This window comes from Pongo pygmaeus, chromosome 8, assembly GCF_028885625.2.
Source record: "Pongo pygmaeus isolate AG05252 chromosome 8, NHGRI_mPonPyg2-v2.0_pri, whole genome shotgun sequence".
Classification (NCBI taxonomy): domain Eukaryota; kingdom Metazoa; phylum Chordata; class Mammalia; order Primates; family Hominidae; genus Pongo; species Pongo pygmaeus.
The window spans coordinates 123,471,628-123,489,641 of record NC_072381.2 but is presented as its reverse complement, the minus strand read 5'-3'; the positions used below and the strand labels follow the sequence as shown (position 1 = coordinate 123,489,641).

Sequence of the window (18,014 nt, the reverse complement as noted above, 5' to 3'; positions counted from 1 at the left end):
TATGAGGAATTACCCGATAATTCTACATCCAGAAAAAAAATCATATTTGTTTTCTCTACCTTTAAGAGCTTATTTTCTCCAGTATTTTTTTCTTTAGCAGGGTTGTATTATCCTTTATAATTTCCAAGGAATGTAGAAAACTCCAAGGACATTCCAAAAATTGTTATTATTATTATTTTTTGAGACCGAGTCCTGCTCTGTTGCCCAGGTTGGAGTGCAGTGGCACGATCTCCGCTCACTGCAAGCTCCGCCTCCCGGGTTCACGCCATTCTCCTGCCTCAACCTCCCGAGTAGCTGGGACTACAGGTGCCCGCCACCACGCCTGGCTAATTTTTGTGTGTGTGTGTATTTTTAGTAGAGGGGGTTTCACCGTGTTAGCCAGGATGGTCTCGGTCTCCTGACCTTGTGATCCACCCGCCTCGGCCTCTCAAAGTGCTGGGATTACAGGCGTGAGCCACCGCGCCCGGCTAAAAATTGTTATTATTACTACATCCAGATGAGGAAACTGAGGACCTTTTTGTTAAAGGAAGCCCAGCCCGCCACTAGCACAGCTGGGGTGAGACCATGTGAAGATCCATCCGTTTATCATTAGAACCCAATACAATGTGAGTCTGTCCTCACTGTGATGAGACCAGAGCCCAGCATCCCATCAACCTGTCCCAAAAGTGAGAATCTGGTAGGTGGCTAAGAATTTTAGGGCAATTATTTCACAGAAAAACCATAGCCATACACTTCTACAGAAATAGCAAACTCTTCTGCTGGAACATCTCCCTATACTAGATGCTTTGATCTGGCATTTCTCATCTTTATCACTTCCTTAACTCAGTTGCTTTCATTGTCTTTTTGAGATAAGTGACTTTTGTAGTTGGACAATAGGAGATGGTAAGAAAATCAGGAATTCACTAATGAGTCCAGAAACTGCAGTGCTCAAAATCTATACACACATATACATATTAATTAAAAACCAAGTCAGTATTTTAAAAAATCTGTGTAGCTTCTTAGTAATTGAAACATAACACAAATGAATACACAGTACTCAGCACAGTGTCTTGCACATATTAGTGCTCAGGAAGTAGTTTTAGTGAATCTCATTTTAGGGTACAGGATCTTTGCAAGTCTACATGGTGTGTGCATTTGGGGTATTTGGCAACAGCAACAAAAGAGCACATCTTTCTTTCTCTGAACAGAGTTGTAGCTGCTCACACTGATGTTCCTTCACTTCTATTAGGTTGGTACAAAAGTAATTACGGTTTTTGCCATTACTTTTGCACCAACCTAATAATTTCATACCATGTCTTTTGCTCATCCCTAGCTAACAAGGTCTGCTAGATGCTGTTTGTAAATTTTCATGAAATGAATATAATATTTAAGAAAACTGAGCAATAACATTTTAATGTAAATATTATACATATACTATGTAATAATAATATAAAACAGAACGTCATGTTGCAAAAGAGAAAAGCAATGGAACTTATGTTGACTTTAGAGCTGGGTTAAAAGCCACCCTTAGAACCACAATCTGATGATCCTACATTTCCGAATCACTTTGGGGTTCACAGATGTTTCATGATCGTTGGCCTTTAAGGGCGCTTAGTTGTTTCAGCAATGGGAGCCCTGCCGACCCACAGCAGATGCCCTGGGTAGGAGGGGTAAGATTTTTCTGGTCAGAGGAGTTTTGTTCAAAATGGGAAATCCCCTGAGATACACTGATAGGAAATTTTAATATTTTTTAACAATTAGCTTATACAAGTGCTTAAAGTGAAAGCAGGTAGTCCTCAATGCTCCAATATATTGATTGAATTTCTTAATGGAAAAAAAGGAAGAAAAAAATTCCTAATTGTCTCCTGCTAACTGACAAAGCAGTAGCATATGCTGGATGATCAATTTCTTTGCAGTATTGTTGCTCAGGTAGAATTGCCTCTGTCTTTAAAACAGAATACGCATCAACGAAATCATAAACAGGTCACTCACAGCAAGTCAAAGAGGACTGATTCTAGGGCAGTCCTTTTAAATGACCTTATTTCAAATACTCAGCTTTTATTGACATCTTAGTGTTCTCTCAGCAGACAGAGTAGCTCCTTGAATTGAAAGCCTGCAACTGTTTTTGTGACGGAACTATTGATTTTTTCCTTCTGATATAACTTCACATATCAGACTGAGTTTCACACCCCATATCCATCAATACCAAATAATTTTTAAAGACCCCCTATAGGAGTCATCTGTAGGCCACATATGTATATAAATATATGTCACAGGTTTTTTTTATTCCTAAGACTACACGATAACAAGGAGCATGTCATAATAAAGTTAATGTATTTATTTAATACAAAGTTTGCCTCTTTTATACCAGGTGACGTTCCTTCCATGCTGAAAATACCAGGAGCTGCCAATCCCATGCGAAGAATGGACATGGGGACGTGAATTTCTCATTTGATTTTTTTTAACTGCATATTCAGAGAATTTATTATTCCATTTTTTAATTAAAGAAGAGCCTTGCTATCAAAATGCTCTCCTACACATCCTTTTGCACTAGGTAGCACAAACACAGTTTGAGATGGAAACAGGCTGCCCAACGTACTTATTAAGGAACTTTCCTGGCGAACCACTGAAAAATATCCTCAAGTGTGACCATCACATCTGCATCAAGTTATGAAAAAAGTAAGGCTTGTTAACCTGCTGTTTGGAAACCAGAACACTTTTATCAGTTCATATAATTGCTAACCCCTTATTCACTGCTCAACGCTGGAGAGTTCTTTACCTCCTAAGATCCCACTAATTGCTGACAGATTTGATTTCTCCCTGACAGCAGGAGTCCTGTTTCTGGCCTTTACATCAAGTAATTGCTTTATTTTTCTCCCTCTGCTCTAAAAAACGGAATTCCCTTCTCCTCTGCTTGAACCCCTTTAATGGCTTCTTTCTCTGTTATTAAATCCTTGCCATTTAAATCACATTTAGCGATGTTTTGAATAACTGATTCCAATTACTAAGGCTCTTACCAAGAAGCAGCTGAAAACGCAAGTCATTACTTGCCCACAGACAAGCGGCTACACCTTGCAGCCAAGTCTCTGGTGAACTGTATTGTATTTCTCCTCAGTACGGGGCAATTTATACTCACAGAAGGCTGATGTCCAGCAAATACACAGCCGCCGGAGCTGTCTGACACTATCATTTGTGCATAATGGATATTAGATTTTATATTTATTTTATAAATAGCCCCGTTCCTTAAAGAAACCATTCCCTTCTTCCCATAGCGGCCGAGGGAGGCCACGTGGAACAACAGCAGAGATGAGTAGTGACCGCCCCATGACCCACCGTTAGGGTGCTCTTCAAAGTCTAATAAAAGCCACGGCTGGGCCCAAACAAACAGAGCGATGGAGCTGCCGCCTCTGCCAGGGACAGCACTCCGCATTGTCAGAATTTGCTTTGACAGTCCAGTTTGTTTTCCCTTGACGTTGTGGAGTTTGGGAAAAAAAAAAAAAAAAAAATCCCTGCCATCTTGTCTTCCCTCTCTTCCCATGATGTTGAATGTTGCCGTCCTTTTTTTATTTTTTATTTACTTGGCAAAGGGATGTATCTGATAAATTTCATGACGCAACCATATTTCTCCTATCATTTCAGGATTTAAGGCGTTGTGTGAATCCTATTTCTCAATCCCATTGGCTGTAAGATGACCAAAAACTGTTCATTTTGGTAAATTTCATCTGACACAGTGGTTTGGCCTCACTAAAATGATGTATTTTTCTGCCCCATTTGCATTGATGAAATATGATTTTCTAGGGCATATTTAATGCAGAAGAGCCTCTGTTACCCAGGGTATGTTAGTAGGTATGGCATAATTTATACCTCTTCAGAATTTTTATTTTAAACATTGAATAACCAATTAATTGTGTAAACACATGTATAATGTGTTGGGTTTCAGTGGTACATCAGGTAATCATGACACAGCCTGGCTATCATGGTTACCAGGCAGATCTAACTTAATGAACTGGCAAATGTGAAGGCAGAGCTCATCCTCCTAATTTGATTAACCAACTGTTCAGCTATGACTGGGGCTAAGGAACGTTATCACTAATTTCCAACTTGAGGTTATCAGCGAAATTGAAATGTTTCTCAATTCTATGTATGACACATAAATGTGAAAAGAGTTTTGTGTGTGGGGCTGTATTCAGGAAGTTTAATAAATGACACCACTATCAAAATAAATTGTTCGTGTGACAATTATCTCATATATTGTGCTATACTTTTCTCTACTTTTGTAGGGGTTCAACAGGGGTATAAGTAAATTCTGCACAAAATAGAGTGATGACTTTTCTTCCTAAATCCATGGAGATTTTGGTTTTCATCTTTTCATTAAAGTAGGCAGTTTAAGAAAGACTTTTGAAACTCATTATTCTATTATTTGATCATCTTCAAAACAGTGACAAAAACCACAAATGTCTAGAAGGATGTACATGAGGTGTCAGAATGACTCACGCTGCTTGCCATGTGCCCATGGAGATTCAGGAGAGGCACAGGCACAAAGAAAGAGACAGAAGCAGCAAATTCACCTGGGATTTTGCATTTTCCATTTCTAAACATTGCCTCTTCAATTATTTATGTTTGATATTTGTGAAAAGTGATACCTTGGATGGCCCAGAAACCCCAGTCTTAATATTTGTCTGTGGAGAGAAGGATGCCAGAGCAGTGGCACTGCCCATTCTGGAGTCTGGATTATTAATGTGTTTCTAACCTAAAGGCCAGTAGCTCATTCCTTCACTACCAGGGTGGTGCTTTTTCATCCACAGAGACAAGAAACTTGTTATGATTCTGAGACTGAGTACATATAGCAGAGATGGCCCAGCCTTTCCCAGCATCTATTATAAATAGGTAGCCCTCCATTTTTACCCAACACCATGCCTGTCTTACACCTCCTAGGCTCTTTGTTGAGAAGTCCATTTGCCAAGGGACTACCAAAACCTCAGAGCTTCTCTTAGGAAGGGTCCCAAAGGAGCACCCCAGGGCAAACAGTGTACTGGAAGGGTCGTCAAGACTAAGCAGCTTTTGGGCTTTAAATGCAAACTCATTTTATCAGACAGCTAGGGGGCAGGGGAGAGTTATTAGAGCTGTTTCAGTAGTGAGGAAAACAAGATAAATCAGCCAGGCTGTTACACTGACAAAACTGTAATGTAGATGAATGGTCACTACAGTGCTTCAGGGCTCAGAATTTGGAGCCAGAAGGCATATATTTGAAATCTGCTATTTATCAGCTATGTAAACTTGGGCAGGTTACTTAATATCTCTACCTCTATGTCCTAATCTCTAATAGGGATAATTGTAATAGCATCTACTTTATAAGATGGAGGATTACATGAATTAAGCTTGGAGAACAGTTAGAACATGCTCCTGACATGCTATAAAATCACCAAAAGTACAGCTTTCATGAGTCCACACCAGCGCTGCCTCTCCCTGACCATGTCCCCTCCCTGAGTGATATTCCCTTCTCCTTAGCTGCTAGTACCACTCAGAGTCCTCCTGTGTTTGCTTTCTTTTTCCTTTCCCATCAAAACTCATGCTCCAAAGCTTTATTTAGTTTAAGGGAGAAAATGTTAGTATCTTGGGTCATTCTTACCAAAGATATTTGTGCATTAATAGGGATATAAAACTAGGACAAATGAAATATAAATGGTGGCCTCTTAGATGGCAGCCAAGAGGTTTGTGGATATAGAGAGATAGAATGGGGTCTTCCCAGAGTTCTGAATTTATGCTATTCAGGGGGCTGCCTCCTCCATGTGTTGAAGGTTACCCTGACTGTAGTACACTCCTTGTGAACAGAGAAAGATGTTTATCTACTACTTTATTTTACAGAACAACCCCAACAGGCCACAGTGCTATTTGATCTGCCTGTCCTGCACTTAGAAAACCCTTTGAGAATGAGATGAAATGGGTGAACTGCTTTCTGGGCATGGAATCAGACTGTCTCTCCATTGGTTGAAAAGATGTGACAACATTCATATCCTACTCAATGGAACTCTTGACAAGGGTAAAGGATAATTTGCAAAATGCTTTCACTTGCATTTCATTACTACAATTTTACAAATGTTTCAGCTTTCCATGTGGCAAAGTTTCATTTTGATCCTGAATATCTCCACAGAGTAGTATCAACAAGGATGGATGAACTTGTACCTCTTTTCAAAAGACAAGAGGATTTTGATGTAAGTGACATTCTGATGTGTTTAGTTTAGGAGAGGTGCTATGGCCATGAAGGAGCCAGTAACCCACTGTTGTTCCTGAGGACAAGTGAGCCATCCTTCAGGTCTTGGGGAAAGTGACCTGGACTAAGATCCAGGAGACTTGGCTTCCCAGTGATGAACTGGGTGGCCTTTGCAAGTCCTTTCCTTCTGCTCTGAGTCTCCTTAGTCATAAAGAGTTGAACTAAGTGATCTTCACAAGTTCCTTCCACCTTCAACATTTAATGTTTTGAAATTAATCAGTCTTCCGTTTCCAGGGATCTAGTTTTGGGTTGCTTAGCCTATTTATTTATGTCTAGGTATTCAGCTAGACAGAGAAACACACTATTATTTAGAACACAATATACAGATATTAAAGATACAAAGTATAATATTATTAAAGAGTATGTTAAATACTCCAAATAATTCTATCAGGCTGTGTGTGTGTATACAGTGTACATATTCAGCCACAGTTACTCACTCTAAACTAGCTCTACTAAGACCATCCTTGTTTCTCTAGAGCTAGCCTTAGTAAAATACTTAAAGAGTATACGAGGGGAATTCTGAGCTTATCAGAGCAAAGTGCCTCAGCGGTACAATGTTTCCTTAAACATTTGTAGCTGTTTACAAGAAGGAGACAAAACTGATGAGACTACTACATCTTTACCTTGGAGTTCTCCAAGAAGGCAATTCTTTGTAGCCTTCATCTTTGAAACAAGCTTTAGATCTTATCAGGAAGATACTTTTTTTTGTTCAACAGTAATATTTTTTTGACTTGAATTTAAAGATAAGCCAGATGTATAATATAGCATTCATTATTATTATAATATTGCCTGTTATATTTAATATAAATTATAACAATACAGCATTAGTATTGACCAAAATTGTTGGGCTCTTGAGTGTTTGAAAGTTCTTTATAATCTGGTAAAACTATCGTGAAATTCACTTAGAGCATTCTATTTAACAGACCACATCTGTGCCCTTAATGAATAGTAATTAAAACTCACAGCAGCATTCCCATTAGGTGATGAAGAGTTATTATACACACTCTCTAAAACAGGTAGGCTTTAGACCATGTAGTCTGCCCTTCTATGTGGATGTCAAATGCAGGAGGAAATGAAGACTTAATTAGTATTTTTCCATTTTTAGAGGACTAGGTACTTTTTTCCAAGTAAGTGTTAAGTCTGAGGATCAAAATTCTGATTTGATCATTTTCAGTATAGCATGGAGTGGTGGATAAGTACCAGTGGTAGATTCTAGTCCTGGTTCTTTAACTAAATGGTTGTATGATTGGCCTCTGGTAGGACATCTGTCCTCTTAACCTCGGTTCCTCATCTGCAGGACAGGATGGATTAAATCCTGACCAAGATCATGTTTGGCTCTAATAAGCAGTGAATTTCTCCCACCTCAATACTCCTGGCCTCAGCCCCAGGGGCCAGTGGCATTTGCTTGTAGGTTCTGAGCCTCTCATCCTCACGTATCTTGCCTGGCCTGTGGCTCCTGACTCTTCACCAGACAATGGATCTTCAATGCCTCTGTCACCAATGTCTTCTGGGCCCAATCTGCTGTCAATCAGCAGCTCTGACCTACAACTTGCAATGAATTTCTTGGCTATGGTGAGACTTCATGGGTCTGAACACTTTTTATCTTCCTGGTCCTTTCTTTAGTTCCCTTGGTCCCTGGTCCTGCCCCTGCAGGATGTTGCTATTCCCCAAGATGACCATGATTCTTTCTGCAAGGTGCATCTTGTTCAGCTTCCTCCAGACACTGACTTTGAAACAAGGACTCTAATGCAAGTAGTTTATTTGGGAGGTGAAGGAAACAGGAAAAGGGAAGTAGAAAAAACAGACAGGGAGGTAATTTAACCAAAACATGGAGCATTATCAAGCAGGCTACCATGACCATGGTGAATACCTGGACCTTAATGCCAAAGGGAACTCTGGAAGCCAATGGAGAGCATGTGCTCAGCATTACGGCCCTGATGGGTGAGGGAACTGGGGTATTTATGCACCAACTCACATCATCATCCAGTGAAAGAGAGGGGTTTTAATTCTCAGGCACTTTCTACCCACCCACGCTTAGACAGAGTGGATTCTGCCCACCAGAGAAGACCCTCAGGTAGAGAGGTGCCAGTGTCGGTGACAAAGAGCATGAAGGCCAGTGGTGAGATAGAGGGGATCCGTGCAGGCTCTCCCAGCACACCTGGGGTCAGATAGAGCACCTGGGAGGCCATCGCTTTAAGGATTCTAACCATCATGTAAAAGAACTCAGTGATGAAAACCATCTGTCAGACTCTTCTGCACCAGCCCATGTCCCAGCTTGGCCACCCTTCCTTTCCTCCCAGCGTCTCTCATTCCTTTAGCTATCTTTCCTTCTTGTGACCTTGCTCTTCCAGCTCCCAAATTATTGCCTCTTTTCTCAGCGGATGACCAGCCTTTGTCCCAGGGCTGAGTTTTCTGCTCCAAATATCTGGCATTTCACTGCCATTTCTGCTTTGGTTCTCTCTGAACTGTCCTGTGAAAAATCCAGTAACAAGTCAGGAATGGGAACATTCCAACATTTCTCTGACTTTTCCTAGTTTGGCCTCAGATAGGAGTAAGGTCAAAGGGGTCTGATCATGTAATACCTCTTATTTATAGGTCACTTTACAGTTTATGAAGGAATCTCATGGAACTTTATTAAAAGGGCGTGGAGGTTAGAATCAAAAGCATTGCACTTGCATCTTGGTTCTTTCAGGTACTAACTCTGCCCAGTGATGTTAGACAAGTGATTTCTCCATGATGTGTTGCTTTCCTTGTCTATAAAATTGTAATAATCATGGTGATACCTGTTGTTCTCACTTCCCAGAGGTTATTGCCAGGTTCAGCATGGCCATGGGCCCTGGAGAACCATCCAGAACTCACTCTATACCTCAGTTATCTGATTTTTCGCAATTTTAGTGTTCACAGCAGCCTTGGGAGAAGGTAAGTGAGATTGTTTTCATTGTTTTAAGGAAACAGAGAAGCTCTTCTGAGTCAACTGCCAGAATCTGTAGTTCTCAAATGCATGCAAAGAATTATTGTAGCTTCACATCAAATCATATTTAAAAGACATTTGTAATGTTACATTCTTGAAGAGAAAAGCAAATGCATGACATTCTTTGAATAAGTACAGTCACAAATCTGAGATCTTGGAACAACTGAGAGAGTATGATACTTGAGTCATTTAGAAAAAGTTTTACTCTCCGTCTTAAAATTAGCCACATAGTTAACATGATCAGTCATTTGAGATACTAAAAAGTATTAATACGGCTGGCTGAGAAAGCAAGAACTATGTACTTATCTGTTATTGCTCTTTTTTAAAAAAATCTCTCCAATGATTTTTAATTTCCTAGATAGGGGGCAGTCAGCCTTTTGAAGAAACTCATTTATTTCAGCATCACTCTGAGTTCCTAATGTAAACGTCTTTAGGGGCTGATTTGGAGAAAGTAGGACAAGATATACAAGACATTTCCACTATTGCCTGGAGGCAATTTGCATCTCTTAAAGATGAAGAGGCAGAGGTTAAACATAAGCTGAAACTCATCATGACTTATATACCATGAGATTTTTTTATATATCATTTCACACAAATCCATTTTTAAAAGTTGAGTATGTCATTTTTAAAGTCAAATATCTGCAAAGGAAATTGGACTGACCCGAAACCGCCTTCAGTGTTTAATGGTAAAGGATGTTGTGAAATCTGAAGCAATTTTGTTTTCCATGCACACATTCTTTTTTAGGAAGAAAATCTTTCTTTGCTCCACATTCCTCTTTGTGCCCACAGAAATGCTTGATTTGGTTTGGTATGAGTCAAACAAACTATTCTCATCACAAGTGGAGCAAAGAAAAAAAAGAGCTTTTCATTCAACTTATGGGTTCTGGAAAAAATTGTGTAAAAGCAGGCTATGTAACCGTAGTTGTTGGCCACTCTTCTGTGAGCTATCTGTAGAATAGTTATTTTTTCCTGCACCCAACAGAAAATAAAGGGGCACAAAAAGTTCAGCCTATTACAGTTTAGGGAATATAGAAAAGTGCTTATAGAACTCCTTTTTTTTTTCCCTATCCTATGAATGTTCATGCATGTCTACGGAGAATTCTTTCTCTTCTCTTTCCATGCTTCCCCCAAGATTGTGCCCTGTCAGCCTAGCAGGTTTAATAGGTGAACTACAAGACAGGAACAAGACAGCGTTAGATATGGTTATATCTAACACTGAATTTCATGTGATGGCATGCACTACCTATTAAATCACATCTATCACTTGTGCTGTGATTTGGTTAACACATTGTATAGGAATAATTATGATTCTTAGATCATACTATTTAAAGGTGGATGTTTAATAAGAAGGAAGTTAAGATGAGCCAAAGATAGGAATGGCAAGATTAGCTATTCCCTCTACTGCAGAAAGCTTCTTAGCAAATGAAAATAAAAATACCATCAATGATCACAGGGAAATCAAACTAAAACCTCCACAAATCCTCCTAGAGATTGTTAAATCCAATCATCCAGGATAACAATTTGGAGAGAATGGAATAACTTCTCCATGCACTAGGACACAATTATGGTCAACTCTGAAGCTCTTTAAAATATTGAGTGTAGAGGCAAAGCTGGGATATGAAAATGAGAGCTTAAATAGGCCCGAAAAATCAAAGGAGATTGGAACACCAGGGAAGAGTCTCATGGTTTCATTGATGGTGGAGTCAGCAGGCCAAGGGAGCTTCGTGAGTTCCAGAAAATATCTTGGGAAAATCTCTTAGGATCCTAAATCCAGGAAGAAATGGAAAATGCCATTCTGTCTGCCCACCTGCCTCCAAGCAAGACCACACCAAAACTTTTTAAAAATCCCGTGGAGTATCCACATTGCAATTTAGTAGCATTGTTGTATAAGAAACCTTGAGAAAAATTTTCCCTTCCAATAAACCAACATTGACCTAAAAAGAATTAGTTAACAGCTCTAAAATCATCACTGATTCTCAGATGGGAGTTGAACAATGAGAACACATGGACACAGGGAGGGGAACATCACACACTGGGGTTTGTTGGGGGGTGGGGAGTAGGGGAGGGATAGCATTAGGAGAAAAACCTAATGTAGATGATGGGTTGATGGGTGCAGCAAACCACCATGGCACATGTATACCTATGTAACAAACCTGCACATTCTGCACATGTATTCCAGAACTTAAAGTATAATAAAATAAATAAATAAATAAATAAACAAACATTGTACAGAAGAGCCGGGCACCATCATTCGCAATGCCTTTGGAAATGAGTTGTGGATGTTTTGTCATACTGGTTTGAGATCTTGTTGGTAGAAAACACTAACCAATAAGTAAATGTCAAAAAATGAAAAAAGTTTTCCACTATGTTCTGTTTTCATTTAAAAAATACATTTAATAAGTCTCTAAAGGAGAACAGGATGGCCACGTTAGAACACTGCCAAACTTATAAACTTCAACAGTCCCACATACTGAGATGAACAGAAAAATGCATTTCACAGGAAATAAAATACATTTTTCGTCTTCTGGGTTTGTTGAAGAAGAAGAAGAAGTAAAAACCCACATCTGTCCCAAATTTCTTTGAAGAAACTGAATGCCATTCAGTTTTCCTAAGCCAACAGGCTTACCCTTTCTACTGGGTTACCGTAGATGGCTTTGTAAAACTAACTTTAATGCTATAATCCAACAAAATCAAGGAGACAAATTGAAAAATCTTTGTCTCTACTAACATCTTGGGAATGGAAATAACATTTTTCTCAGATGTAGGAAGAACATCAATATAAGTAATTAAATATTTATCGGGTTGTTCACCAAAGGGTTGCATACCATAAATACAGCATTTTATGCCTTTATAGTATCATTTTAAAAATGGGGATAATCATAGCCATTTCATAGTTCTTATGAAGATCATGTAAATTAATGTGTATAGCTATACAAATATAAGATGCATTTATTGTTATTCAATTTTATATTAGATTATGGCAGCATAAAGAAATGAGTAACAGCATGGACTCCCGAGCAATACTCCTAGGGTTCAAATCTTTGCTCTGTTTCTCGCTGTTTAACCTTGGGCAGGTTTCTTAACCTGCTTGTGCCTCTGTTTGCTCATTTGTAAAATGTGGATAATAAGAAAATCTACCTCATCTGGTTGTTATAAGGATTAACTGAGTTAATATGGGTAAGCACTTAGTGCCTGGCATGTAGTAAGCATGTTATAAATTATTTCTAGTTCTACTATTGTTGCTTCTGCTTCTGCTGCTGTTGTTATTGTTGGTGTTGTTTGTGTCATTGTTCCAGTCTAACTGCCTCCCTGGGGACAGGCTGCAGCAACCTAAGTGGCCAAGGTTATCGATGAGGATGTCTGAAAGTAAATCCCAGGACTCACATTCTCTGGATTTCTAAGTTGGAGATTAAATGAATGGGACTGCGGTTATCAAGTCCAAAGGGGAGAGAAAAAGAAGGACTATGATTTGAGTCCAGGAAGCTCAGGGAAGCCCATGGGAAGGCCCAGTCTGGAAGTGATTCCTGTACCATGCGGACCAGCAGTGCTTGTGCTTTGTACCTGGTTCCTAAGGCTGCTGTCCAGGGGGTGCCCTGAGGACCCAAGGGCAAGACGCTGGGAACAGATAAAGGCCATCACTTGACCTCCTTCTGAAGGATTTCTTGCTACAAAATAGCAAATGTTGAAAATGTTTTAAAGTGACTCCCTAAAATAGCAAGGAAGTCAGAATTCAGTGTTCAGATAAATAATGCTTTTTGTGCAGTCTTTCCAGAAAAGATACACCTTCAGGTCTACCAAGAGACTATGTCAGTGAAGCTAAGAGTGCTGATTCAGTAGAGAGTCTCCAAGGACTGGATCTGTGTCTGCTTATCTAACTCAGTAAATGTCGTAGAAAAACCTAAGTAAAATCATTGAAGACATCAGTAAACAAAGGGGCAGTTGGCTTTATGTAGACAAGAGGTCTGAAGTGTTGATTTTCAACCACTAGCTGTTTTCTGCATGGATAAAAGAGAATATACTTTTCTTGTGCCTGAATATAGGCCTTTTCTTCTTTTAGGAGAAGATCACTTGAAACTTAGTGGTACTGCTTATTTTTACTTTTATTTTACTTTTCTTCTGAGAAAAAGAGTTAGGGAGAAATTTCCCTTGGATAGTGTCTCTCAAACTTTAGCCAGCTTTAGAAATGTCCAGGGTACTTGTTTAAAAATGCAGATTTCTGGGCCTCACACTATGAATGAATCAACATCTTTGACCTGTGGGGGAAAAGCAAAAAGGTACATAAAAACATTAGGATAAGAAATGTCTTTCAGAAAACTTAATGATATGTGGACTACACCTCTTCATTTACAAAGTTAGAAAAGGAGTCGTGGTGAAATATGTGTCAGATTTTTTGATATAACTATCTCCAAATCTAGTTCCAAAACTTCACTCCATATCAGTCTTTTTTGTTTATTACATTTTATTATGTTTTTGATTATATGTTTTGTTTTTCGTATAATATAGACTTGATTTGTTTCTAAAGAAGGGCATTGTTTTATGGTAGGCAGTTTGTTTGGAATTAATCCACATATAAATAAAGGAATAAATGACTAGGAAAAAATTACAAGAATTATGAGTGGAAAAACATTAACTGGAGACACGATGTTCCCTCCTTTTTTAATATGTATGTTTTACATAACAGGAAATCCCCCGGTTTATTTTTAAAAGTATGTAACATACATGCTTAAAGAAATAACCATAATCTGCTCTTTCATAAGAATACAGATAAGACCTACTGAAATTCCTAAATACTACATTTTCTGGAAAGTTTCCAGCAATCACAAAGATGGCCTAGTATGAACAAAACTAACATCATCAGAGAAGAGCTACCATGATCTTTAAATTCATAATCCCCATGTATTCTATGACGTGAGGTGAATCTTCTGAAGAGTAGGATATTCCCTGAATTAAAATGGCCCTTATCTTCTACTTTCAATAAATAAATCCAACCTGATGTTTGCACAAGGATGATAGTTTCTGTGCACCCAGGCACTCTTCTTTATATTTTTGGCACCTGTTCTCTCTCCCTTTAGTTTATATCCGAGTTTTGAGGACGGTCTCCCTCCCTTTCCTTCCCTATTATTCCCCAGCCATTAAACACTTATCAGCTCTCTGTCTGAGGAAATCTGAGCATGGTTACATTCAGAATTACTTATGTGTTTGTTTATATGATCAAAATGGATGTAAATGTGCTTTATTCTGCAAAGAAAATTGAATACTTGGATGATATGGTTAAGTAGAAATGATACTAATATGTCATTTTGTTTGAAAACAGAGCCAGGTTAACTGTTATTGTATAAAAAAGTCATTATTCTTTTCTTAAAAAAAATCCAAAGAGAAGTCTTTCCAGATATCATATATATTACATTCTAAACAAGGCATATTAGTCGCACTATTACCCAAGAAACAATGAGAGCCACAATCTGATTGATGCAGAGGACATTTACTTAGATACATCTAAAACCAGAGACGGACAGAGAGGAGCAATTATTGGAATGAATATCTGTGTCTTTATTGATCCAATACATTCAAAAAAAGGCTAATCAATGAATTAGTAAACCTCATGTCATCTGAGGTCATGATTTCTATTTCCACTGTTCATAGATTTCAGATTATATAGCAAGGAAAAAAAACTTTCAGGAGGTCTAGGTCCTAATTCTGACTTTATGACCAATTAGTTCTATAGTATTGGGCAACTAATTAAGTTCTGTTGGATTCAGTTTCCCCTTTGCAAAATAAACGGATTGTACTAAAGGACCCCTAAAACCACCTCTGGCATTAGTACTTTAAAATGAGCACGAGTGTTTCTGTGTGTGTGTGTGTGTGTGTGTGTGTGTGTGTGTCTGCACAAAACTAAGACATCCTCATTTCTTTCTATATAAAAATTCCATATAAATGCCTTTTCTCCATGCCTAATAAAACTAGCAATAAGTAGCTGAGTAATCAATGACATTTTCAACTTGTCCATTTGAATTATAAACAAAACACTATGCAGATCTCATTGTTTCAGAGAAGCCTTCAGTTTGTAGGGTATAGGAATGGAACAGCAGAAAAAGTGAGGTATCCATCTCTCAGTCAAACCAAAGCTATCAACAAAATTAGGTTGACATAAATGATAAAGATCTTGGAGCTGCCTGTTAAAAAAGCTCTGGCAGGAAGAAGTGGGAGCTGTGTGCTTTCTCTGGAAGGTCCTTTGCAACAAAAATGGACAGTTTGCCTTGAAAAATTACTTGTATACTTCCAAAGTCGTTTATATAACCAAGTGAAAATATACAGAAATGCTCTAGCTACAGAAAGAAACTAAATGAATAATGGAGGCAATTTTCCAGATATGGGGTCGGGGAACAGAAATGCTAGATGTTTGACTCACTCTGATTGGCATTCAAACTGAGTGATCCATACACTCAATTCCTTATTGCAAAAAGAAGATCCTTGTGTTCTTTAGGGCCTTAGAGAAAGTAAAGAGAACCATGCCAGCCAAGAAGCACTTTAAAGTGCAATAAATGTTCCTTGTGAACTAAATGTACGTAAGAACTTGTGTGGTGGACACAGATATGCTACTGCTGTAATAATTTCTGTTAAATGCCCTAAAAATGATGCAATGTGCTTCTTACTACTGCAGAAATGCTAAAAGTTTATCCATCATCCTTGTTCTTTTCTTTTTTCTATAACCTCTAACTCAACTAGGCTGCTGAAGGCCTCAGGAGCTTCCACTCCAATGTGTCCATTGGAAGGTACCAGATTAGCCCTAGGATTAATGAACTCTAGTCAACACCCATATGTACTTCCCTCCTTGAGAGGCATGGTCAATATCCCCAGGCACCTTCAAGAATTAATTGATCTATTACTAGTTAGATAGGGAAGCATCATGTAGAGGGAGGGAGGAGGGAAGAGGGAGGGCAATTTGGAAGCACTGCCTTCATCAGAGGCATCGCCATGCAAGTAGGCAGTCATGTCCTCCTCCAAGACGACCAATAAGTTCTCTAACTCAAGGAGCACCACCTAGCCTAGCAGTGCATAGAGTCTTCCTCATATCCAGTGAGGGAGCTGGAGGCAATATGTTCCATTTTTTACATAAATGTAGCTCTGCGGGGCATGTAAGCTGACTTTGTACTTCTGAACCACACCGAAGCTGAGATAGTCCCTGAGCAAAAATAAACACAACTAGGGGCTTCTGGAAAATAGCTTAGAAGTTAGAGAAGCTTGGATTTTCTCTTTTATTTTAAAAACAACTGCCTTAAAAAAAACATTTATATTATCCTTATTAAAGTCCAATAATTAGTATCGTAAGAAATTGTTAGCACAGGCAATATGAGAGAGGAAAAGTTTGGTTGTTTAGGGAAATGTTAGTTAATCTGGATGCTATAGGTAAAAGATTCACTTCTCTAAGTAGTAGGCTACTTTGTCTGATTTATTCATCCTACATTATCTTTTCAGTCAGAAAGTGGAAAAAGTTGTTTTAGAAGCCTTGCCATCTTTGTTATTGGTCGTTGGACAACAGTTTTGGTATGTGCCACATATAATTTCTCCAGGTTTTATTCTACTCGCTTTTGTTTGAAAACGTTCGGACAGTGAACTGTTATACAATGAAGTGTATCAAAAGTTCTGTATAAAAAGTAGTTTTGTAAGCAAATTATTCAACATGGGACAACTAATCCTTGCCCTTGACACATAACCTGAAAATGCTTGTCTTCCACCCTTTGCTTAATAAGCTGTTTCTTCCACCCAGACTGCTCTTTTGATGATATTCATGGCTGCATAAACAAATCACATTATTAATTCTATCATTTATTCATTCAACAAATATTTATTGAAAGTATACTATGTGCAAGGTACAGTTCTAGATGGTGGGCGATGAACAAGACATAAAAAATCCCTACCCTCATGGAGCTTCTATTCTATTGGAAAGAGATGAATAATATCAACTTTAAATGGCAGTAGCTAGATAAGCCTAGGTGAGAGGAAGTCTCTGTTATTCTTCCCCTGTTGAAGATCCATCTCTGCCATCACATCCTCTCCTCTTCCTCTCCTGACCTCCCATTTTCATTGACCCATTGCACCAGCACTAGGTAGCTAAGGAAGGGGGTGGCCTGGAAACCCCAGGACAGGAAGCAAGAGAAGGAAGACATGGTTAGCTTGTACATGGATAAAGCTAGCTGAACCCTATATCTAACAGTTCCCCCAGAGCAGTGGCTGGAGTAAGAAGTGGGGCCCAGATTATTTGAAGTAATGTACGAAATATATCTGATAAAGCTACAGAAGAAAGTGTTTTAAGGAACAGGAACAATCAATTGCATCCAATGCTGCTGATAAGATGAGGACCATCAGCAACACTGGAGGTCATGGTGACCTTGACAAGAATAGTTCTGTAGTGATGGGAGCCGAAGGCTGATTCATCCACCTAGTCTCACTCCTCCTCCAAATGGCCATGAAAACATAAAACACAAGATAGTAACCTCATCAACTTCTGCCACATAACCTTCAAATCTATCTTGGCAATCATCCTTTGTTTTTCCTTTTAGTTTCAAGGGAGGTGGCAGTTTCCTTCACACGGATCTAAGGGCTATCCTGCCCTATCCCAGCTTCTCAGAATCTTCAGCCTCTTCAGTATTCACTTTTCCACCTAGGGGAAGGCTGAGTCCCATTTAGCCAGCAGCCAGTCCAAAAAAAAAAAAAAAAAAAAATAGGAAGAGAGTTTTTTAGATATCTAGAATATAAGGAGCCACCAATAGTTTTTATATAGGACAAAGATAT

The 18,014-nt window shown here is 38.8% G+C and overlaps 1 protein-coding gene across 2 annotated transcripts in view; it reads right to left on the bottom strand.

The window, feature by feature from the left end:
* LOC129006063 (protein CASC2) overlaps positions 1–18,014 on the bottom strand; it is a 155,184-nt gene that overhangs the window by 95,987 nt on the left and 41,183 nt on the right. The window contains exon 3 of one of the 2 annotated variants that reach the window (XR_008491900.2): positions 15,932–17,894. The exons of the other annotated variant lie outside the window; for it this stretch is intronic. The gene's annotated coding sequence lies outside the window, so the exon portion shown is untranslated. Of the gene's footprint in view, positions 1–15,931; positions 17,895–18,014 lie in introns of those variants that run through there. 2 annotated transcript variants of the gene reach the window in all.